The 18,990-nt window shown below is 42.4% G+C and overlaps 1 long non-coding RNA gene across 1 annotated transcript in view; it reads right to left on the bottom strand.

The window, feature by feature from the left end:
• LOC144327848 (uncharacterized) overlaps positions 1-13,529 on the bottom strand; it is a 67,843-nt gene extending 54,314 nt beyond the window's left edge. The window contains exon 1 of the long non-coding RNA XR_013393016.1: positions 13,261-13,529. This is a non-coding gene — a long non-coding RNA (uncharacterized LOC144327848). The remainder of the gene's footprint in view (positions 1-13,260) is intronic.
• Positions 13,530-18,990: the final 5,461 nt, after the last annotated feature.

The raw sequence follows: 18,990 nt of genomic DNA, 5'->3' as shown, positions 1-18,990 counted from the left end.
CACCTGTGGCAAGTGAGAATTTCCTTCAGGCAGCCAGCAAGGGCAGATGGTTTTAATACAGAGGATACCCAATATGTTTTTTCTGCCATGAAATCAATGTGCAACAAATAACTAACATGGGTATATTTTGTGAAGCAGGTAAGTACGGTAAATGTTCTGGCCATATTTACAAAATTCTACTACAAAGTCTAATATTTAAGCACACAGTTGGCAGAACTATATTACTATATAGGGAGGAATACTCATAGCCAACATAATGCCCTCCAAATATTTATTGGACTACAGTGCCCATCGGCCCCAACTAGCATAGCCAATAGCCAGAGATGGAAGTTGTAGCCCAGCAACATCTAGAGTAGGCATGGCCAAACTTGGCCCTCTAAATGTTTTGGGACTACAATTCCCATCATCCCTGACCACTGGTCCTGTTAGCTAGAGATGATGGGAGTTGTAGTCCCAAAACATCTAGAGGCCCAAGTTTGGCCATGCCTGATCTAGAGGGTACAAACAATAGCTACCCCTAATTAACAAAAACAATTGGCACCAATAAAGTGTTGCTATGGGGAGTACTCTTGTTGAGTGTTGCAGAATACTATTGCCGTCCCCCATCCAGTTTTTCCATTTCTCCCCCCTCCAATAGCATTCCATGCCCACTAAACACATTCAGTCTCCATTGGGCTATTTGGGTGGGTTCCCCTTGAGGTTTAGTTTCCTAAATATTTTCCATACTTCTGCAAGCCAAAGAAGCCTCTTGTGTATGGATGGTGCTATTTGAGCATATCCCTACAACAAAATGTGTGGAGTGTCCCTGCTCAAGGTTCCAGACACACCATCCCCAGTTTTCCACTCTCTCTTCCACAATAGTCACTCAGCACTCTGAGTCCACTGAGCATGCTCAGCATCATCACACTGTTTTCTATGGGGGGGAATATAATGGGTAGGCTTGTCTAAACAAGAATGTTTTTAGCGGGCAACAAAAAGAGTACAGAGAAGGTGCCTGCTTGATCTCAACAGGGAGGGAGTTCCCAAGTGTAGGCAATCTCATAGGTAAATTGGTCCCAAGTTGTTAAGGGCTTTAAATACAGTGGCACCTCAGGTTAAGTACTTAATTCGTTCCAGAGGTCCGTTCTTAACCTGAAACTGTTCTTAACCTGAAGCACCACATTAGCTAATGGGGCCTCCTGCTGCCCCCGCGCCGCCAGAGCCCTATTTCTGTTCTCATCCTGAAGCAAAGTTCTTAACCTGAAGCACTATTTCTGGGTTAGCGGAGTCTGTAATCTGAAGCGTATGTAACCTGAAGCGTATGTAACCTGAGGTACCACTGTACTAATCATAAGACCTTGAACTTGGCCAGTAGCAAACTGGTAACCAGTGCTGATCTCTGAGCAGAGGTGTTATATGCGACAAGGCCTCAGTCCTGTCAGGAATTGTGCTGCAGCATTCTGCACTAACTGCAGATTCTGGATCAAGTGTGAAGAAAGCCTCACGTAAGAGTGGAATGAAGTTATCCTTTCTTGAAGTAACCAAAGCAGTAAATACATACACATACACACACACACACACACACACACACACACACACGGATCTTCTGAACACACTATTAGAACTTCAAGTTAAAGGTGCTCAATGTGAAAAATGGTACAATTTTCTGGATGGAATTCAACACTGTACTATGGTGAATATACCATCTGCATAAGCATTGCAGCAGCTTGCCAAAATGCATATAATGTACTGTATTTTCTAAGTACTTTTAGCATCAATTTCAGGCTTTGCCTCCTTTTGTTTTTTCTTGGTGGCTTCCAGTCCCCTTTATGCAAAATCAGTATGGGTGGTATTCAGCTAGACACATTGAAACTAATGGACTTTAGTTAATAACTGCTATTAATTCAATGGGTCCAAGTAAAAGTTAATTGAATACAAACCTATGTATCTGAATACATAGCAGAGGCTTTCAAGTGTGGTATGCTTGGAGGACAGTTTGAGGAGGCTGATAGGGATCTTGCAGGCTTCTGGTATGCATGCATGTGGCCTTTACTGTAAATGGTGTCTTTGGGCAGCATTATAGTTATATATATGCTGTGGTAGTATAGGCAGTCCCATAGGTATAGAATACTTAAATGAGCAATCAACCACAAAGCTACTAGAATGAAAACTTAGTAGCAGAATCTACTGAATTACACCGTATTTACACCCCCCCCCCAGGAAAGTATGTATAAGATTGAAGCATGGAGACCTAAAGAACTCCCAGTACCTCAATCCTAAAATACTTTGTTAATTCCAACAAATTTCAATGGTACTTATTTTCACATATTGTATCTACAGTTAGATATAAATCAATTTAACATGAAATCCTCAATCTTATAAGTAGTTGTAGACATGCTTAGTTTTTCCCCAAGGGAGCTTTACACCTATGGCTAATATGATTAGTTAAAATGCAGACATTTTACCATTTCCGCATTCTGTAAAAGTCCAGAGCACTAAAATTACTGAAGCTATAAATCTCTGCAGACTATTCATCTGACTCAAAGTTTGGCTGAATGAAAGACAAATGCCTTTGCGTCTGCCTGAATAACCATATCCCCTTCCAACATGTTAGCTCACAAGCCATTTTGTAACCAGACGTTTCATGCCAAATCAGCATCAGAAACCACACTTGACTCACATTACCTGCCAAACTTCTTGGGACTTTCAGTGTTTTGCCAAAACAGGGGTTGCACAGATTTTGGGTAGATTGGGTGGGGACTCTGTCTAAAAACTTGAAGTCAAGAGAGTTCAGTTTAATTGTACTGGATCCAGCTCCAGTGAATATTATTACTATAGTTTCAGATGTCAGCTTGCAAGCTGCTACTCAGCCTGTCTCAATTTGCTTTTTGCAATGATAGATTTATTCTAATTCATGATTATTTAGGCTCATTTCTAACCATTTCTAAAAACCAGTAAGCTCACCAGTAAGTTCACCTACCATTGCTGATCTTCATATTTCAGTCTAGTGTTCCTCCATCTTTTTAACTTTGGCCCTGTTCCTTTCTGAACTTACTCTGTCTCATGCCAATACCAAAAGTCTGCTCAACTGATGAAAAAGCAGAATTCTTACATATCAGAGGTTGGGAACCTTTTTCAGCCTGAGGGTCACACTCCCTTCTGGGCAACCTGCCAGGGGCTGCATACCAGTGGTAGGCAAAGCAATGAATGTAAATTTTGCCTTGTACTGCAGGAAAGTTTCTAAACACATGGGAACATGCCCCTCTAGCCTATATCCAAAAAAACAAAGACACTATCAGTGTTCAAGGACGCATTCCAGCCAAACGAAAATACTCAAGGGAAAAGCAGAGCCAGTAGGGGGTATGGCTTGGGAAGAGTACTAAGGGCCAGATAGGTGTGGAGGTCTGCATTTGGCCCTTGGGCCAGAGATTCCCCTGTTATACACAAACCTATGAGTCTGCAGCTGCATGCAAGGATCCTTAGACTCGGACACCAATTCAACACCTAAAATTCTACATGCCCATCAGTTTTGATAATGCAATCCAACTTGTATGTTGATAAAACACGGCTATTCTTGTGGTCTCTATCTTTTGGGGTGGGGGTGGGAAGCACCTAGCTTGCTAATGTTATAAATGGAATGTTGTAATGTGAGTGTGCATGTGAACGCTGGGAGTGAAACAGGTGTATCAGGATCTTCTATGCCCTTCTTTCATGTGACCCTTCCTTCCCCATCAAAGGTGGAAGAGGATAGAATGAAAATGATCACCTTCGCTATGATCCAGAAATACACCTTTAATCATAAGCAATATAAACAATATATATAGAAATAGTATGCATTATGAATACTTGAGGTAAGAAAGAAACAGAATTATGTCCATTATTCCTTAAATCTGCCTTTACAATCATTTCACAATATATGAAGACTGTATTACCATATGTAGTAACTTGATAGTATATGTATACTCTTTATGTAAAAAAAAACCATAATTTTCTCTGGAACTTAGTTTTAAGCACATGCAGATTTATTTGATTAAAACTCTCAGCTAAAAAAGTGATGATTCAATTAAAATTTAATCCAGTTGCTTCTCTAATTAAAACATATAGCTTTCTAACTAAGTAGAGTCTATGGGTTGTATCCAACACTGTGTTAGCAGAGCTGAACTTGCACAACAGGATTTCCGTTTCCTTTCCCGTCCTCTCCCCCTGCTCACCCAAATGTTTTCCAGGGGTCCCCCAGGTCCCTAAAGCAGATTTTGAGGGTGCACAAGGAACTGCAAGGAAGAGCAGGACAAGTTCCATTCTGCAAGAAGAAGTCTACTGCCTGAGATGAATGAACAGCAGTGTTGGATATAATCCTATACATTATAGAAATACGATTCAAACTCTTTGTCATGCAAGCCCACATGTCTTTGGGAGGGTGCATAAAAGCTTACAATTTTTTAAACAAAAAGAAATACAATCAGATCATATTTATTTGAAAAATTGTGAAAATAAAGTTTGTTGAAGAATAACTAGTTTAATATTAAATAATCTGGATATAAGCAAATTTGCCCTACTATTAATTCCTAAGTGAATCAATGTCTCTGTCAGATACATCTGAGCTAAAGGTGTTTCCATCCAAATGAAAAACTAATCTGACCACCTCTCAAATATGAGTATTTAAATGCTACCTACAAACACAAGCATTTAATTTTCACATGATGAAAATTACTGAAGTCTCACAGGAACCTACCAAACCTTGCTTCAGCCTATTGCAGGATCCCAATTGAAAAAGAGGAGGAGGCTCTGGTAACTTTCTATACGAGGGATTTTCATCAGATATAGCTTGCAAGATGAGTTACACCTGCTGGCATTTCTTCTTCTACACAAGTTAAAAACAGTGATGAGTTTCATGGCACCTTCAAGACATAGGGCAACATCCAAGGTCATGTGAGCAAACTTTCATTTGAGCAAAGGGACTTCTTCTAAGTTATCATTATTCTACTTCCCCGCCACCAGGCCCTCCTCAAATGTGCTGTGGAAAGTTCCCTGGCCTAACCCTTCAGAGTTAGGGAAGTGTATTGGGGTTGCAAGGGCAAGGAGCGAAAGGCAAAAGACCCCTGTTGTCTAAGCAGACATTCACTCCACTCGCAAATAGATATCACTGGATGTGATCCTAATAAATGTATTATGGCAAAGGTTTTCATGGACTACACCTCATCAGATAACACTGTAGTATTATCCTGAATTGCGTGAGGTTTTTTTGAGTGGTGAGGTTGAGGAGTGTTACTAGAGGAGAAAGAAATGCAGAAAAATACAGTGATAATTTATAATTAATAGTGGTCACTCACAAAACAGTTGCCAATACTACAGGAATTCTGGTATTAGTGAGCCAATTAACACATGCAGTGTGATATCGTGCCTTGGCCTCACCTTGGCCTGTTTTTCATCTGGCCATTTTATCCATGTGTAATAAGCATTTGTATCACACCACTGGATTTCCACAATTATTTCTGCAAAACTGTTATCTTAGACCATGCTGTTATTGAAATCAGTCATCAATTTCAGCAAGCCAAAGGAAAGATAGGTGTGTGCTCTTTTTAAACTGTTATGGTATGAATTCTGAGTCACCTGAGCAATGACGCTCAAGTCACATCTTCATCTTTTACCTTAAATACTCAAACTCTGATTTAGTCACCTGCCCTGCAGAATCTAATCTGTTTGCACAACATCCCTTATTCCTCTTCTCCATCCGTTTCCCTTCATTTTGTTGCTTTCCAATATACATTAAAAATGGAAAATATAAAGTTAGAAATGTAGACTGTAATTTGTTTAAAATTTAGTTTTTTTAAAATCCTACACTGTATTTAACTGCAATGCACTGTTGCCAAATAACCTGAAGGTACAATGAGCAAATTCCAGAAGCAAAGGAGGCACATTGCAATGCCTTATAAGTTTTAGATATATAGCGTCTCAGATTCTGATAAAGTGAGCATGCATTTCAGAAATTGAAGTCTAGCATTTACCAGAAAATGTTTAAAATATTTTGTATTAACCCTGCATTAGGTTACATTTCCCTGATATAACACCCAATGTGTTACTTGCATACTCTTCTACATAGCCGCAACATTGCCTAATATAGTAAACCTATTTTAAGCTGCTAATCAGAATAGCTTTTTAAAGACTACTACTGGGAGAATGGAAAAGGCCAAGAACTAAATGTTTTATTGTGCTATTATTAAACAGTTGGGGTTTTTTTTTTCTTAAGCATGGGTGTATAAGGAAGCCAAATAAAGAACAACTAGGCTACAATCCTATCCACATTTACCTAGAATTAGGGCTCACTGAACATAATCAGACTTATTTCTTAAGAAAACTACAGATGGCAGGTACAGGGGACATTTGGCACTCCAAATGCTCCAGAATTACAACTCCCATCAGCCCCAGCAAGCATGGTCAATGCTTAGGAATGATAGGAACTGTAATTCACCAACATCTGGAGGACCAAAGCTTCCCCAGACCTGGTATGCGGTGTAAAGAGAAACCCTTCTAATTCAGATAAAAGGACCAACTAGGCCAGTGGCCAATCAGATGACTCTGGAAAGTCCACAGACAGGGCTTGAAAGCCCATTGCAGAGCTCAACAACTCTAACAACAGAAGTTCCATATAGATATCATAATGAATAGCTGTTAATCTAATACAGTACAGTAGTGAGCAACCTCTGCCCAGGCTGTTTCCCCCAAACTACGGTATGCTTGCCAACACATCAGCTGATGGTGGGGAGGCCAGGGTTTAATCTTACATTGGCTGTGCTGCCATGTTTCCAAGCAGAAAACAGGGTTGTGAAGACAAGGCAGATTAAAGCCCTTTGCCTTGTCCTTTAAGTGGGTGAAAGAGGTGTGGGTGTGCCACTGATGCTGCCCACCCACTAAAAGGAAAATCAGAGCAAAGCACAATCTGAAACAACCTTATCCCCCCCCCATTTTAAATGAGGTGAGAGGATGTTTCAAATAACGTTTTGCAAAGCCACAGAAGGCATTTTGACAGGTGGGAGGCCATTAATTTAAATCAGTTAACTGGTAATGCTTTGCTACAAAGAAAACTCTGAATTGTAGTTTTGGGAAGAATTAGATCTTGCTAAAACTATTCTAAGCACACTCATAAATTTCACAATATATATTTCAGGAAAGGTCACAACAGAATTTCATAAACAATAAAAAAGAAAGTTCACACAAAACAGAAGTACTTAAAGCAACAGAGTAAAAATAAGTAAGTAAAACTGAAAAATAGTTAAAAAGCTTGGGAGAACAGAAGTGGCTTTGCCAGGTTTTGTTTTTAAAAGAAAATAACATAAGAGAGTAGGTGCCAAATGCGATACTTTGAGGGTGAAATTTAATATCTAGGGTGGCACAAATGGAAAGGCCCTCTCTTCCTGCTCACTGCTTGCTTTTTGTCCAACAGCAGAACACCCACATCAACATCAACATGGGAGAAGGTGTTCCTTAACATAAGGCTTCAATAACCTTGCTAACCGCCCTTCACAACAGTGAGAGGGGCACCAGGCTCTGGCAAGCAAGATGAGCACAAACTTGGAGCTACAGGGAAAGGCAAGGCAGCATGCCTCCAACCAGTGATTGAAACTAGCCAGGAGCATTTTGCACCTGGCTATCAGCTACTTGCAAACAAGTGAACATGCCAGGGCACTAGGATGGTGCCTGACATCTCCACCATCTGGAGGTACAAGCCTGGGGATCATTGGATCTTGACTGTTTTCACACACTAATACCACTTCCTGTCATTTTATTTGCACAATCAGAATGAACTTCAAGAACCAAATTGCTTTTGCTGTGCAGTCTGAACAGGAGCAGTGAAGTCCTAAGCTATGTCCAGCTTTAAAATTCAAAAACAATACTCAGGAATTAACTGTTAGCCAACAAATCTCTTTCAAAACTAGAAAGATACACTCCCAACAAGACTGGTTAAGATCCTAACAGCCACATTTTAAAGTAGTTTCCAGACTGTTGTCAAGGGCAGACAACACATTACAGTAGTCTAAACAAGACACTACCAGTGCATTGGTCATTGCAACTATACTATACCCATCCAAGATCATTCATGGGTGACATAAAAACTTAAGCTGGTTAAAAAGACCTCTGCATCACTATGTGTCCTGCAACAAATTTCTGAACACTTAAAAAGTTTTCAAATGCCTGTTGCCTCAATCTTTGGATTGATGAGACCATACCAACACTAGTATTAAGAACAATTCTTTCTATATTACAAGGTTACTGTATTTTTAGAAGGAATTTTATCTTAAAGTTAAGTAAAAGTCTTACGATCTCTCATATAACAAGACCATATGGCAGAAGACATTAAACTTAGTATCAGAAATGTATTTTTGTTTCGATTTCTAATGGTGTAGACACTCAGGCATGCATATTAAGTGCCCCTGATTAGTCATATTTCAAGATGTTCTTTACTACAGCTTTTGGCAATAGGTTCTCCATGAGTTACTTACTATCCTTGTTGCTTTCTTAAAACTTAAGAATGACCCAGCTTTTCCAAAACTTCTAGTTATATCAAAAAGCTTTCAGTGATTCGAGTGTAATCAAAAGACTGAGAAAACAAGGAAGAGCTGGAGAGAAGAACGGAAGCAAGATGCATGATTACACAATTTAAAATAGCATTCCTGGTGGCATCCATTATACACATGCTTGCCTGAAATATTATTTACCTTCTACCAAGTTAAATTTGGAAGTTATTAATGTTATCAGATAGTTGAATCCATATTCATTTACTTAAGATTAATGGCATCACCCCCTTCACACCATCTGCTTTAAGAAATAAGTTTTATGAAGCTTTTCAGCGTAGTTCTTCAACAGTGAAAGGTTGAAAACAGACTACAACTTACACATTGCAGCAAAACTAGCTGACCAATTCTAGGTTTCCAAAATAAACAAGTTGCAATATAGGAGCAACTGGATCGAAGTGGCTTTGTCATGTGTCCAATCATAATTTGTCCTAGGACAATGTGTACTTCTCTGGGTGTGCTTGGTTGTTTTCTTTTCGGGGGGGGGGGGGGTTCAGAATGGAAGCACAACTCAATTTGTAGCCCTATACCGACTTACATGGAAGTAAATTCCATTGAACACAGTGGAACTTAATTCCAAATAAATATGCACAGGATTACACTACACACAGTATATATTTTAAGGTGAAGTGCAATTCAGTTTGGGACAATGCAGTTTCTGCAAGTGAATGAATACTTCATTATATAGCTGTCAGATTAATTCCAAAATGATTTAAGAAAGCTTTGACTGACTATGTCTCCTCATTAAAACAGCAGTGTTTGTAGGAGGAAGTGGGGGAGGGGATTAAAAAAATATATAATACGTATATATGTTGTGTTTCCTATCTTGTGAACTCTTGTGAATTGTATGAAGGGTGGTATACCAATTTAATTGATGGTGATGACGATAACCAAGATTTAGAACTGGGATGGGAGTGATTGGCACTGATGAAATGGTTTGCCAAATGTTGGGGCAGTAAGTCATTTGATCATCTATTCTACACACTGCAATTTTCTATAGCTTGCAGGCATCCAGTTGCCCGCTCCAGCAGTGAGAGATTGATCCTCAAGTTTCTGAGAAGAGGAACATCCTTCAAAATCTTTTGAAATGCACTTCAACCACACTAAATTGTCTAGCTGAGCATCAATTAAAAGGAAGAATATTAAGACTATCATAGAGTCTTCTTTGGATTGCTGACTTACCAGCAAATATATAAAAAAATTGTCCAGTAGCACCTTAGAGTCCAACTAAGTTTGTTCTTGGTATAAGCTTTTGTGTGCATGCACACTTCTTCAGATACACTTGTGTGCATGCACACGAAAGCTTATACCAAGAACAAACTTAGTTGGTCTCTAAGGTGCTACTGGACAATTTTTATATATATTTTGACTGCGTCAGACCAACACGGCTACCTACCTGAATCTTACCAGCAAATGTAGTGTTTCCTAAAGAGAGGGCTTTGGTCAGCTTCTGAGCACCTGGACTTCCTAAAAAGGGACCTCCATCACTCACTCCTCTTGCTTGCACCAATAGCCATACAGCCCAATCCTATACTTGTTTACTTAGATGTCCCAATAAGTTTAGTGGAAATTACTCCTACAAGGGTGGCGCTGTGGGTTAAACCACAGAGCCTAGGACTTGCCGATCAGAAGGCAGTGGTTCGAATCCCCGCGGCGGGGTGAGCTCCCGTTGTTCGGTCCCTGCTCCTGCCAACCTAGCAGGAAGGTAAATGGCGTTTCCGTGTGCTGCTCTGGTTCGCCAGTAGCGGCTTAGTCATGCTGGTCACATGACCCGGAAGGCTCCCTCAGCCAATAAAGTGAGATGAGCACCGCAACCTGAGTCAGCCATGATTAGACCTAATGGTCAGGGGTATAGATAATGTAGCCTTGATTACCGTATTTTTCGCTCTATAACACGCACGTAGTTTTCAGAGGAGGAAAATCCGTAGGCATGCCACCCGTAGGCATTCCCTCCATAACACGCACAGACATTTCCCCTTACTTTCTAGGAGGAAAAAAGTGAGTGTTATGGTGCAAAAAATACGGTACACACATTAGAGGTTTTTAATGTATTATTAAAGATTACACACTTTAACATACTATTGGCAATTCATTTTCTAACATTTTATCCCTGAATAAATCTTTAAATTCTGATTTAGACTGATACATTCAAATTTTTTTTGTTTGACTGTACAGATTACTACTATTTTACTTGTGCCATATTTCTCAATTATTGGGAAAGCTCTTTCATTTCATACTAAGAACATATAGTTATTAGTTATTTCTCCTACTTGATAAAAAATTTAAAAGCCATTTTGTGCACACACCCATTTTTTGCAGTTAAAAATTCTAACTGAACATCTCGCAATGCATAATAATACAATCTGAGAGGCTCATAGGTAGCTGTCACTTGTAAGCAACTGTCTCAATGCCAAAAAAAATGTTCACTCATTCTTAAAATTACAAACTCTAGAATGAAATAGTATTTGGCATGCTAAAGATAGTATTTTCTCTTTTTATATTCAGAATAATCATAGCAGCATGTCAAGCACTATGTGAACACAATGCAAAAATAAGATATTCGATTACTGCTCATATTGCTCATTTATATGCAAGACCTGAAGCAACCTCCAATGTCAGACTAGTGTCCAATATCCTTTTAGACATAGAGTTCAATGCCTTCCTTTCCTCAAGTGTCTCAGTAAGTGTATTTTGGGTTTCCCCTCCAATATTTACAAAAAGGCAGGCTTTTTTTGTTCCCATTTTATACACCATCTGTGTTATTAAGCTCTGTACAACCTAAGAATACTGCTCCTTTTTATTCTATTGTGATCAGGGGCTTTCCCCTTCTCGTCTGCATTTTGGCTCAGCTATTTGGTGCATATCTGATAAGCAACTGCACACAGAACACAAATTATATTACAACGACAACTTCCCAGTTAAAGGCATACAAAATAGCTTTAATTAATTTATAAGACTTAAACAGATATTAAATATTTTAAAAACTTAAAGACCAAACCTAGCTTGAAACAGCAATTTAACAGCTTGTTCTAATGCAGACTGAGCATTTGTGTGTTCAAAACCATGGCTCCCTCTACATCACCACACTCACCAGTGTATTACCTCATTATAGTTATTATTTGCATGCAACTTTTTTATTTTGTCCAGAAAACATAATGTGACATAACATTTCAAAAAGAGACAACGCAAAAAGACATCTTTTAAAATAAAGGAACATATTTAAGCATTAAACATTCAGAATCCCAAATCCTATAGCCAAAATACTTTGGGAAGATATGCCTCCCCATCTCCAACAACCATTAAGGGTGAATTTGCTGGGTGCTTTTACCATTTAAAGTGCTCAAACTGGCCACTCGCTAAGTCTGTGATCTGGACAGTGGGCACAATACAATATGAAAGACTAGGCTCGTCCAATTTTTCTTCAATGTTATTATCAGGAGTGCCAATAATTAACGGAGCTTGTCATACAGTCGGTACCTGTTATACAGTATTTACATGTTCTTCATACTTTAATCATTTGAAGTCAGAGGCAAAGTATCTCGAAGAGCAACCCTATCCTTTAAAACAACACGATTAAGCTGCGCTACAAGAAAAGGGGGCTGGGGAGCAAATGTCTTCTTTTCCCCCAAGCAACTTGGCAAAGCAAAGAGACACAACACAGGAACCGCAGCCAAGGCAGCAGCAGCACCTTGCACAGGACAGCGAGGCAAAACTTTAAAACAAATAAATAAATCGCTGGGTTGCTTCAGCGTCGGGCAGTTATCCCAAGCGCTCTGCCCTCCCTACCCAGCCAGTTGGTAACAAGCAGGAAGACGGAAGCTGCTGCTGCTTCTCGCTTCCAAAAAAAGAAAGGAAAGAAAAGAAAAGAGCCACCTCGCCATGGCTGGGAGACGCACCACAAACGGCCACCAGGCATCCATCCTCTCACCCGGGTCCCGACCAAAGCACAAGAGCGTCTCCCGCTCGCCCTCGTGTTAACGAAGCAGGAGACTTACCCGCTTGAAACTTACCAAGCCGGCAGGCGAAAGAGGGAGGGAGGGTGGCGATGCTGGGGGCGAGTTTCCCCCACCCACCGGTCCCCAAATTTACCTGAAGTTAAGTCGCTGCCCCCGCCCCTCGCCTTCCTTTCCCACCCAGACTCAACAGCAACAGATCTTGAGCAAGGGAGGAGGAGCAGAAACCACCGCACGGGTTTGGTTTGGGTCCCTCCAAAACGCGTCTGCTCCCGAGTGCCCGTGGAAAGGCGTGCAAGGCGAAATACACGTGAAAAGGGAAACAAGTTCCCTCCCTCGCGACGCACGCCGAGGGGGAAACAAATCCCACCCCCACCAACAAACCATGCAAAGCCGCCTTCTCAAAGTCCCCTCTTCTCTTCCCTCCGGGCACCTTAAAAGTCCTGGGAAGATACGGAGACGCGCGAAGAAGAGACCCGCAGAAACGCAGCGCCCCGAGGCAATGATAATAATAAAAACCTCTTCTTGCACTTTCCTCCTCTCCGCTCGCTCGCTCTCTCAACCGCCACCCGAGCCCCACGACGCCCCCCTGTGGAAGAGGCGCCCGAGAGAGAGGGCTGCCCCCTCGGCTGGCCGGTCTCCCGAGGCGGGGAATGGAAAAGGGGGAGAAAAGCAGGCGTCCCTCCTCACCCGTTTCACCCTCGCCGGCATATGCGGCAGTTGTTTCGCCTCCCGCCCCACGTCTGAACGCAACTCACCGGAGGATTTGTGAGGGGAGGGGGGCGGAGAGAAAAAGGAGAAGGAGAAGGAGAGCCGAGCGTTGCCTTCTGCCCAGCGCCCCCCTCTCGCTCTCGCTCTCTCCTCCCCGCCTCACGCTCAGCTCGCGTCCGCCATTTTGATCTCTTGACTGGATTTAAAATAGGAACCAGCCTCCTCAGAAGCAGCCGCCAGCTAGAGCCGGAGTCAGCCCGGCAAAGCGCGTGGGCAGCTGGGATTTGTAGTTCAGCGTCCGCCTTCGAAGGGACGTCGGGGTCCTGTGTTACTCCGCGGCTGTACGTGGCCGCGCGGCGTCTCGTCTACGCCCGTTCCGCAAAGCCCTCTGGGATTTGTAGTCTCGTCCGTGAAGGCATCTTCGCGTTCCTTTCGCCGCTCCCTTCGACTGAAGCGCTTCGCTTCTGCTTTGAAAGGAGCGAGCGTTACTTTTAACCACAGTGTGTGCGTGAATCAGAACAGAGCCGTTGTGATCTTGGATTTCTGACCAATGTGAATAAAGTGGAGATCCAAATGTAGTTGGACAAAGATAAAATACATCCAGGCCCAGCAAACCTTCCATTGGAAACTGTGTCCACTCAAATAAACAACCTGCTCACCGACTTTTTAAAAAGAAATTGGCAAGGCTTTAAATTCCTGGAGAATAAAATAATTGATTTGGCAGGGAAGGTTGGGGGAGTAGAGAAGCAGTCACTGTGTCACTGGATTTGAGTTTACGCCACTGTGACAAAATTTTGAATGTTACAACATCCCAAAACTATTTACAATTACTGTATGGCTTCAACTGGTTTCCGAACTGACTGGTGGAAGGAAGTATTTACTGAAATACAAGTTATATGTACAGATACGAAAAGGGCCCACTGCAGCTTGAGACCAAAGACAAAAGAAAGTGCCCCACCAAGGGATATAATAATAGCTTTTGCTAATTATATGATCAAAGAAGAATTAATGAAAGCAGAGAGGAGGATCAAAGAACAAATTACTTAGGAAGAAAAGCAGATAACATTGCTACAGGATCCAAGTTCTGGAACTTTAAAGAAACAGCTGAAGTACTCAGAGGAGCAGGGGGGAAATATAAATGGGGGCTCAACTTTGCCTTGAACCTTGAAGTTGATGGTGTGCTGCATGCATGCATTGGATACGTCAATATTAGATTACTGCAATGTTGTCTATGTGGGGCTTCCCTTGCGCTTGACCCAGAAACTCTGTAATGCAGATGGTGCCTAAGAAGCAAGTTATTCAGGTATTCCCCCTTGCTTCTACTATTGACCACCCAGAGCTAAAACAGGAGGATAGCTTCTTGTTTTACCCATTTGAGGAACAGAAGGACTTTTCGTATTATAGACATACCAGGCAAAAGTCAATGTATTCCCTCTGAACTGCTTGAGGCTAAATCAGTTGCAGCTAATTGCTTCCAGTGGATTTAAGTTCTGTCTGTATGGACCATGTTTTTAATCCAGTTACATATTATTACTGATTTTGAGCAAATTACTTGCCGCATGTCATTCTGTAAGGCAGTGGTTTTCAAACTTTTTTCTTCGTGCTACACTTCCAGAATAAAAATTTGCTCATGCCACACCAATTTTTTTATTGATAAGAAATACAATGGAAGACAAAAAAAAACAAAAACCCCAAAGTCCTAGCAGTGCTGCATTTTGAAAATATATCTATCCATATTCTGCAAATAAAACAAGTTATTTTGATACTATACTATACAGTGGAACCTCGGGTTGTGAACGTGATCCATGTGGGCGGAACTTTCGCAACCTGCAGCGTTCGCAACCCGGAGCAAGCACGGGTTGCGATTCATGTGCAAAGCGCAATTTAGTACTTCTGCACATGCATGAGCGCCAAACCCGGAAGTAACCCGTTCCAGTACTTCAAGGTTTGGCGCGGTGTGCAACCCGAAAACACGTAACCTGAAGCGTCTGTAACCCGAAGTACCACTGTATACTAAAATGTTTAAATGTTTCTTTGATTGTCCTTAAATCTACTTGCCACACTTGCCATCCTCTCCTGCCACACCAGTGTGGCATACCACACGTGACCATAAGGCAAGCATAAGTCCCACTATTTATAACTTACTAATTGGAAATATAGTTACTTATTAGGTATTATGGTGTGTTAAGAAGTTATAGGCAGAAAGATGGTCACATGCAAGAAGAAACTAAATCATTTTCAAGATCAAATAAACAAATAAGCACCAAAATTCAGAAGTTGTTTTTAAGACTGTCAGATCCTGTGCTGCTTACAACCAAAAAGTTATGCTTGCTCTTTGGCAAGTGAGACAAGTTATCTTATCCGCATGTGATGGCTTTGTCAGTATTCAAGTTTTAACACATATTTACTGGCCAGCTTCTAACAATGTACCCTGGAATAGCACTCTTGGACATTCGTCCAGAACTAGAACAAATTACATTACGTAAAGTTTTTTTCTCACTTCCTATCTGTTGCTAAGACACAGCTGGGAGCACACTGTAAAAAACAAACTTGCTCCACAATAACAAATAATGTGATACAGAAGAATATGAGAGTACTTACTTATGGGGGGAAATCCATCTAGGATCCTATTTGTGAAACTTTAGGACCACAACAAATTGCAAAACAAGCAGCAGTTAGTACCCAACACCCTTTTATATCCCACACGGAAAATGCCCCTGGCCACATTCACCTAATAATTACAGAAACTATATTGTTAGCATCTTCTGTTTGGGGGTGCATTCCTTATATTTTAGAGATATGAAGCTGAATTTTCTGTTTCCTTGCTTTATTCTTGTTATTGTTTCTGCAATCCATCTGCCTCAGGACACAATGGAATAGTGTGCCTACAGTTACAGCACCTGCTGTGGCTGTAGAGACCAATACAAGACATGTTTTATTGCAGGTGGGGCAGGGGATGAAGGCACCTGGTTTTGCTGCTACAGGTGCATTATGGTGTGTCTTCTCTCTGCATTCCTCCCAGTGATCATTTCTCCTCTGGTCACTCCAAAATGGGCTCCCTGAAAATGCTTGCATGTAGAAAGCAGGAGAAGCCCATACCTACTCCCCACCCTCAACCAATCTCCCAAAATCCAGCAGCCAGAAGCAAAAGGGGTAACTGTGCCCCTGAAGGACCAGGTGCGCAGCCTGGGAGTCATTTTGGACTCACAGCTGTCCATGGAGGCACAGGTCAAATCTGTATCCAGGGCAGCTGTTTACCAGCTCCATCTGGTACGTAGGCTGAGACCCTATCTGCCTGCGGACTGTCTCGCCAGAGTGGTACATGCTCTGGTTATCTCCCGCTTGGACTACTGCAATGCGCTCTACGTGGGGCTACCTTTGAAGGTGACCCGGAAACACCAACTAATCCAGAGTGCGGCAGCTAGACTGGTGAGTGGGAGCAGTTGCCGAGACCATATAACATCGGTCTTGAAATACCTACACTGGCTCCCAGTATGTGTCCAAGCACAATTCAAAGTGTTGGCACTGACCTTTAAAGCCCTAAGCAGCCACAGCCCAGTATACCTGAAGGAGCATCTCCACCCCCATCGTTGAGCCTGGACACTGAGGTCGAGCTCCGAGGGTCTTCTGCAAGAAGCAAAGCTACAGGGAACCAGGCAGGCCTTCTCGGCTGTGGCACCTGCCCTGTAGAACACCCTCCCATCAGATGTCAAGGAAATAAACTGCCTGATTTTAGAAGACATCTGAAGGCAGCCCTGTTTAGGGAAGTTTTTAATGTCTGATGTTTTATTGTATTTTTAATATTTTGTTGGAAGCTGCCCAGAGTGGAGTGGCTGGGGAAACCCAGCCAGATGGGTGGGGTATTTAATAATAATAATAATAATAATAATAATAATAATAATAATAATAATAATAATTACAGTGAGGCTCAGACTGAAAAATGAACCACACCAGCACCAAAAAAATTCTCCCTCCGATATGATTCTTTACGTGCGCAGAGTAGCATCGCTGTATCCGAGAGCAACACGATGACGATGATGATATTTTAAAAAATCCTAAATTATTAGCAGAGACAAGAGAAAGCAGTTCAACAGTAGACGGAAGTAGCGCCAGAGGACAGCGGCTGCTTGTGACAATAGCTTTTCTCTCTGAATCACGACAATCACGACACGAGGAGAGGAAAGGGAGGGGTTTCCCTCCAAATCTCCCCCCCGCCCCCAGAGCCCCTTCTCCTAAGGATGATAAGCGGGGAAATTTCCCGCTCGGTTTAGACGGGAGAGTCCGGCGTGGCCCCGCCCCTCTCTCCTCGCTCTGCCACCGCAGCAACGCCCGGAATGATGGGCAGGAAGGCGGGCGGGCGGAGCATGCGCGCTTGTGGGAACAACTCTTGACACAAGGCCCGCCCTACGCCCCGGTCACTCCACGCCGTCTCGCTCTTCCATAGGCCACACGACACACGTTGCCGTGGTAGCCGGCGGGGGGGGGGGCCGAGCTGGTTGTTGGAAGGAGGGCAACGGACGCACGACGGCGCTGCTAGGAAGTGTCCAGGGCAGCACGAGGCGGGGTGGTGTGATTTGCGGTGTGTGTGTGTGGTTAGAACAAGCCGAGTCAAGGCAGCTGTGCAAAATAGATTGGTGAGTTTAGGACAGGCAGGGTGAGGCGGCAGCCTCGAGCATCAGGATCCACATATAGAGCCTTGTGGTGACGTGAAAATAATAAACCCCATTCCCTCTGCATGCCGTTCTGGGGTTTTTCCCTCCATTGGTTTTGTGGGAGGAGAGAAAGGGAAAGTCCCATTCTGCTAGCAGGAGCCCTAGCGAACTGCATTAGTTGGATCAAGCCCATTAGTTGGCTGGGGAAACCCAGCCAGATAGGCGGGGCATAAATAAATTATTATTATTATTATTATTATTATGGGTATAAGTTTTCGTGTGCATGCACATTTCTTCAGATAACAAGGCTTATACCCAAGCTTATACGAAAGCATATACCCAGAACAAACTTACTTGGTCTCTGTTTACAGATAGGTAGCCGTGTTGGTCTGCCATAGACAAAACAAAAAAAAAAATCCTTCCAGTAGAACCTTAAAGACCAACTAAGTTAGTTCTTGGTATGAGCTTTCGTGTGCATGCACACTTCTTCAGATACACTGAAACAGAAGTTGCCAGAGTATCTGAAGAAGTGTGCATGCACACGAAAGCTCATACCAAGAACTAACTTAGTTGGTCTTTAAGGTGCTACTGGAAGGAATTTTTTTTGTTTTTACTTGGTCTCTAACCCTGATGTTGGGAAAGATGGAGGGCACAAGGAGAAGGGGACGACAGAGGACGAAATGGTTGGACAGTGTTCTCGAAGCTACCAGCATGAGTTTGACCAAACTGCGGGAGGCAGTGGAAGACAGGAGTGCCTGGCGTGCTCTGGTCCATGGGGTCACGAAGAGTTGGAAACAACTAAACAACAAGGTGCTACTGGACAATTTTTTAATTTCAACTGCATCACACACAACACGGCTACCTACCTGAATCTATCATCATCATCCAATGCTAACCAGCGGGGTTTCTCTGGGGCAATGGAACTTGCATTTCCTCCCATTTCCTTATGTACTCCCAAAATCATCTCTGCAGGGGTCCCTTCCCAGTGCCATTTTTTTCTAGAAAAAGAGGTGCAGGAACTCACCATGGAATGCCTCCCTTTTTTTCTTAGAATGGCAATGGTGCCCACCTCAGAGGTCCAGGAATTCTGGTGAGTTCCAGCTTGGGGGGGGGGAGCCCTGCCTT

Source organism: Podarcis muralis, chromosome 5, assembly GCF_964188315.1.
Source record: "Podarcis muralis chromosome 5, rPodMur119.hap1.1, whole genome shotgun sequence".
Taxonomy (NCBI): domain Eukaryota; kingdom Metazoa; phylum Chordata; class Lepidosauria; order Squamata; family Lacertidae; genus Podarcis; species Podarcis muralis.
The sequence above is the reverse complement of the archived record's forward strand: the minus strand, read 5'-3'. Positions and strand labels throughout refer to the sequence as shown.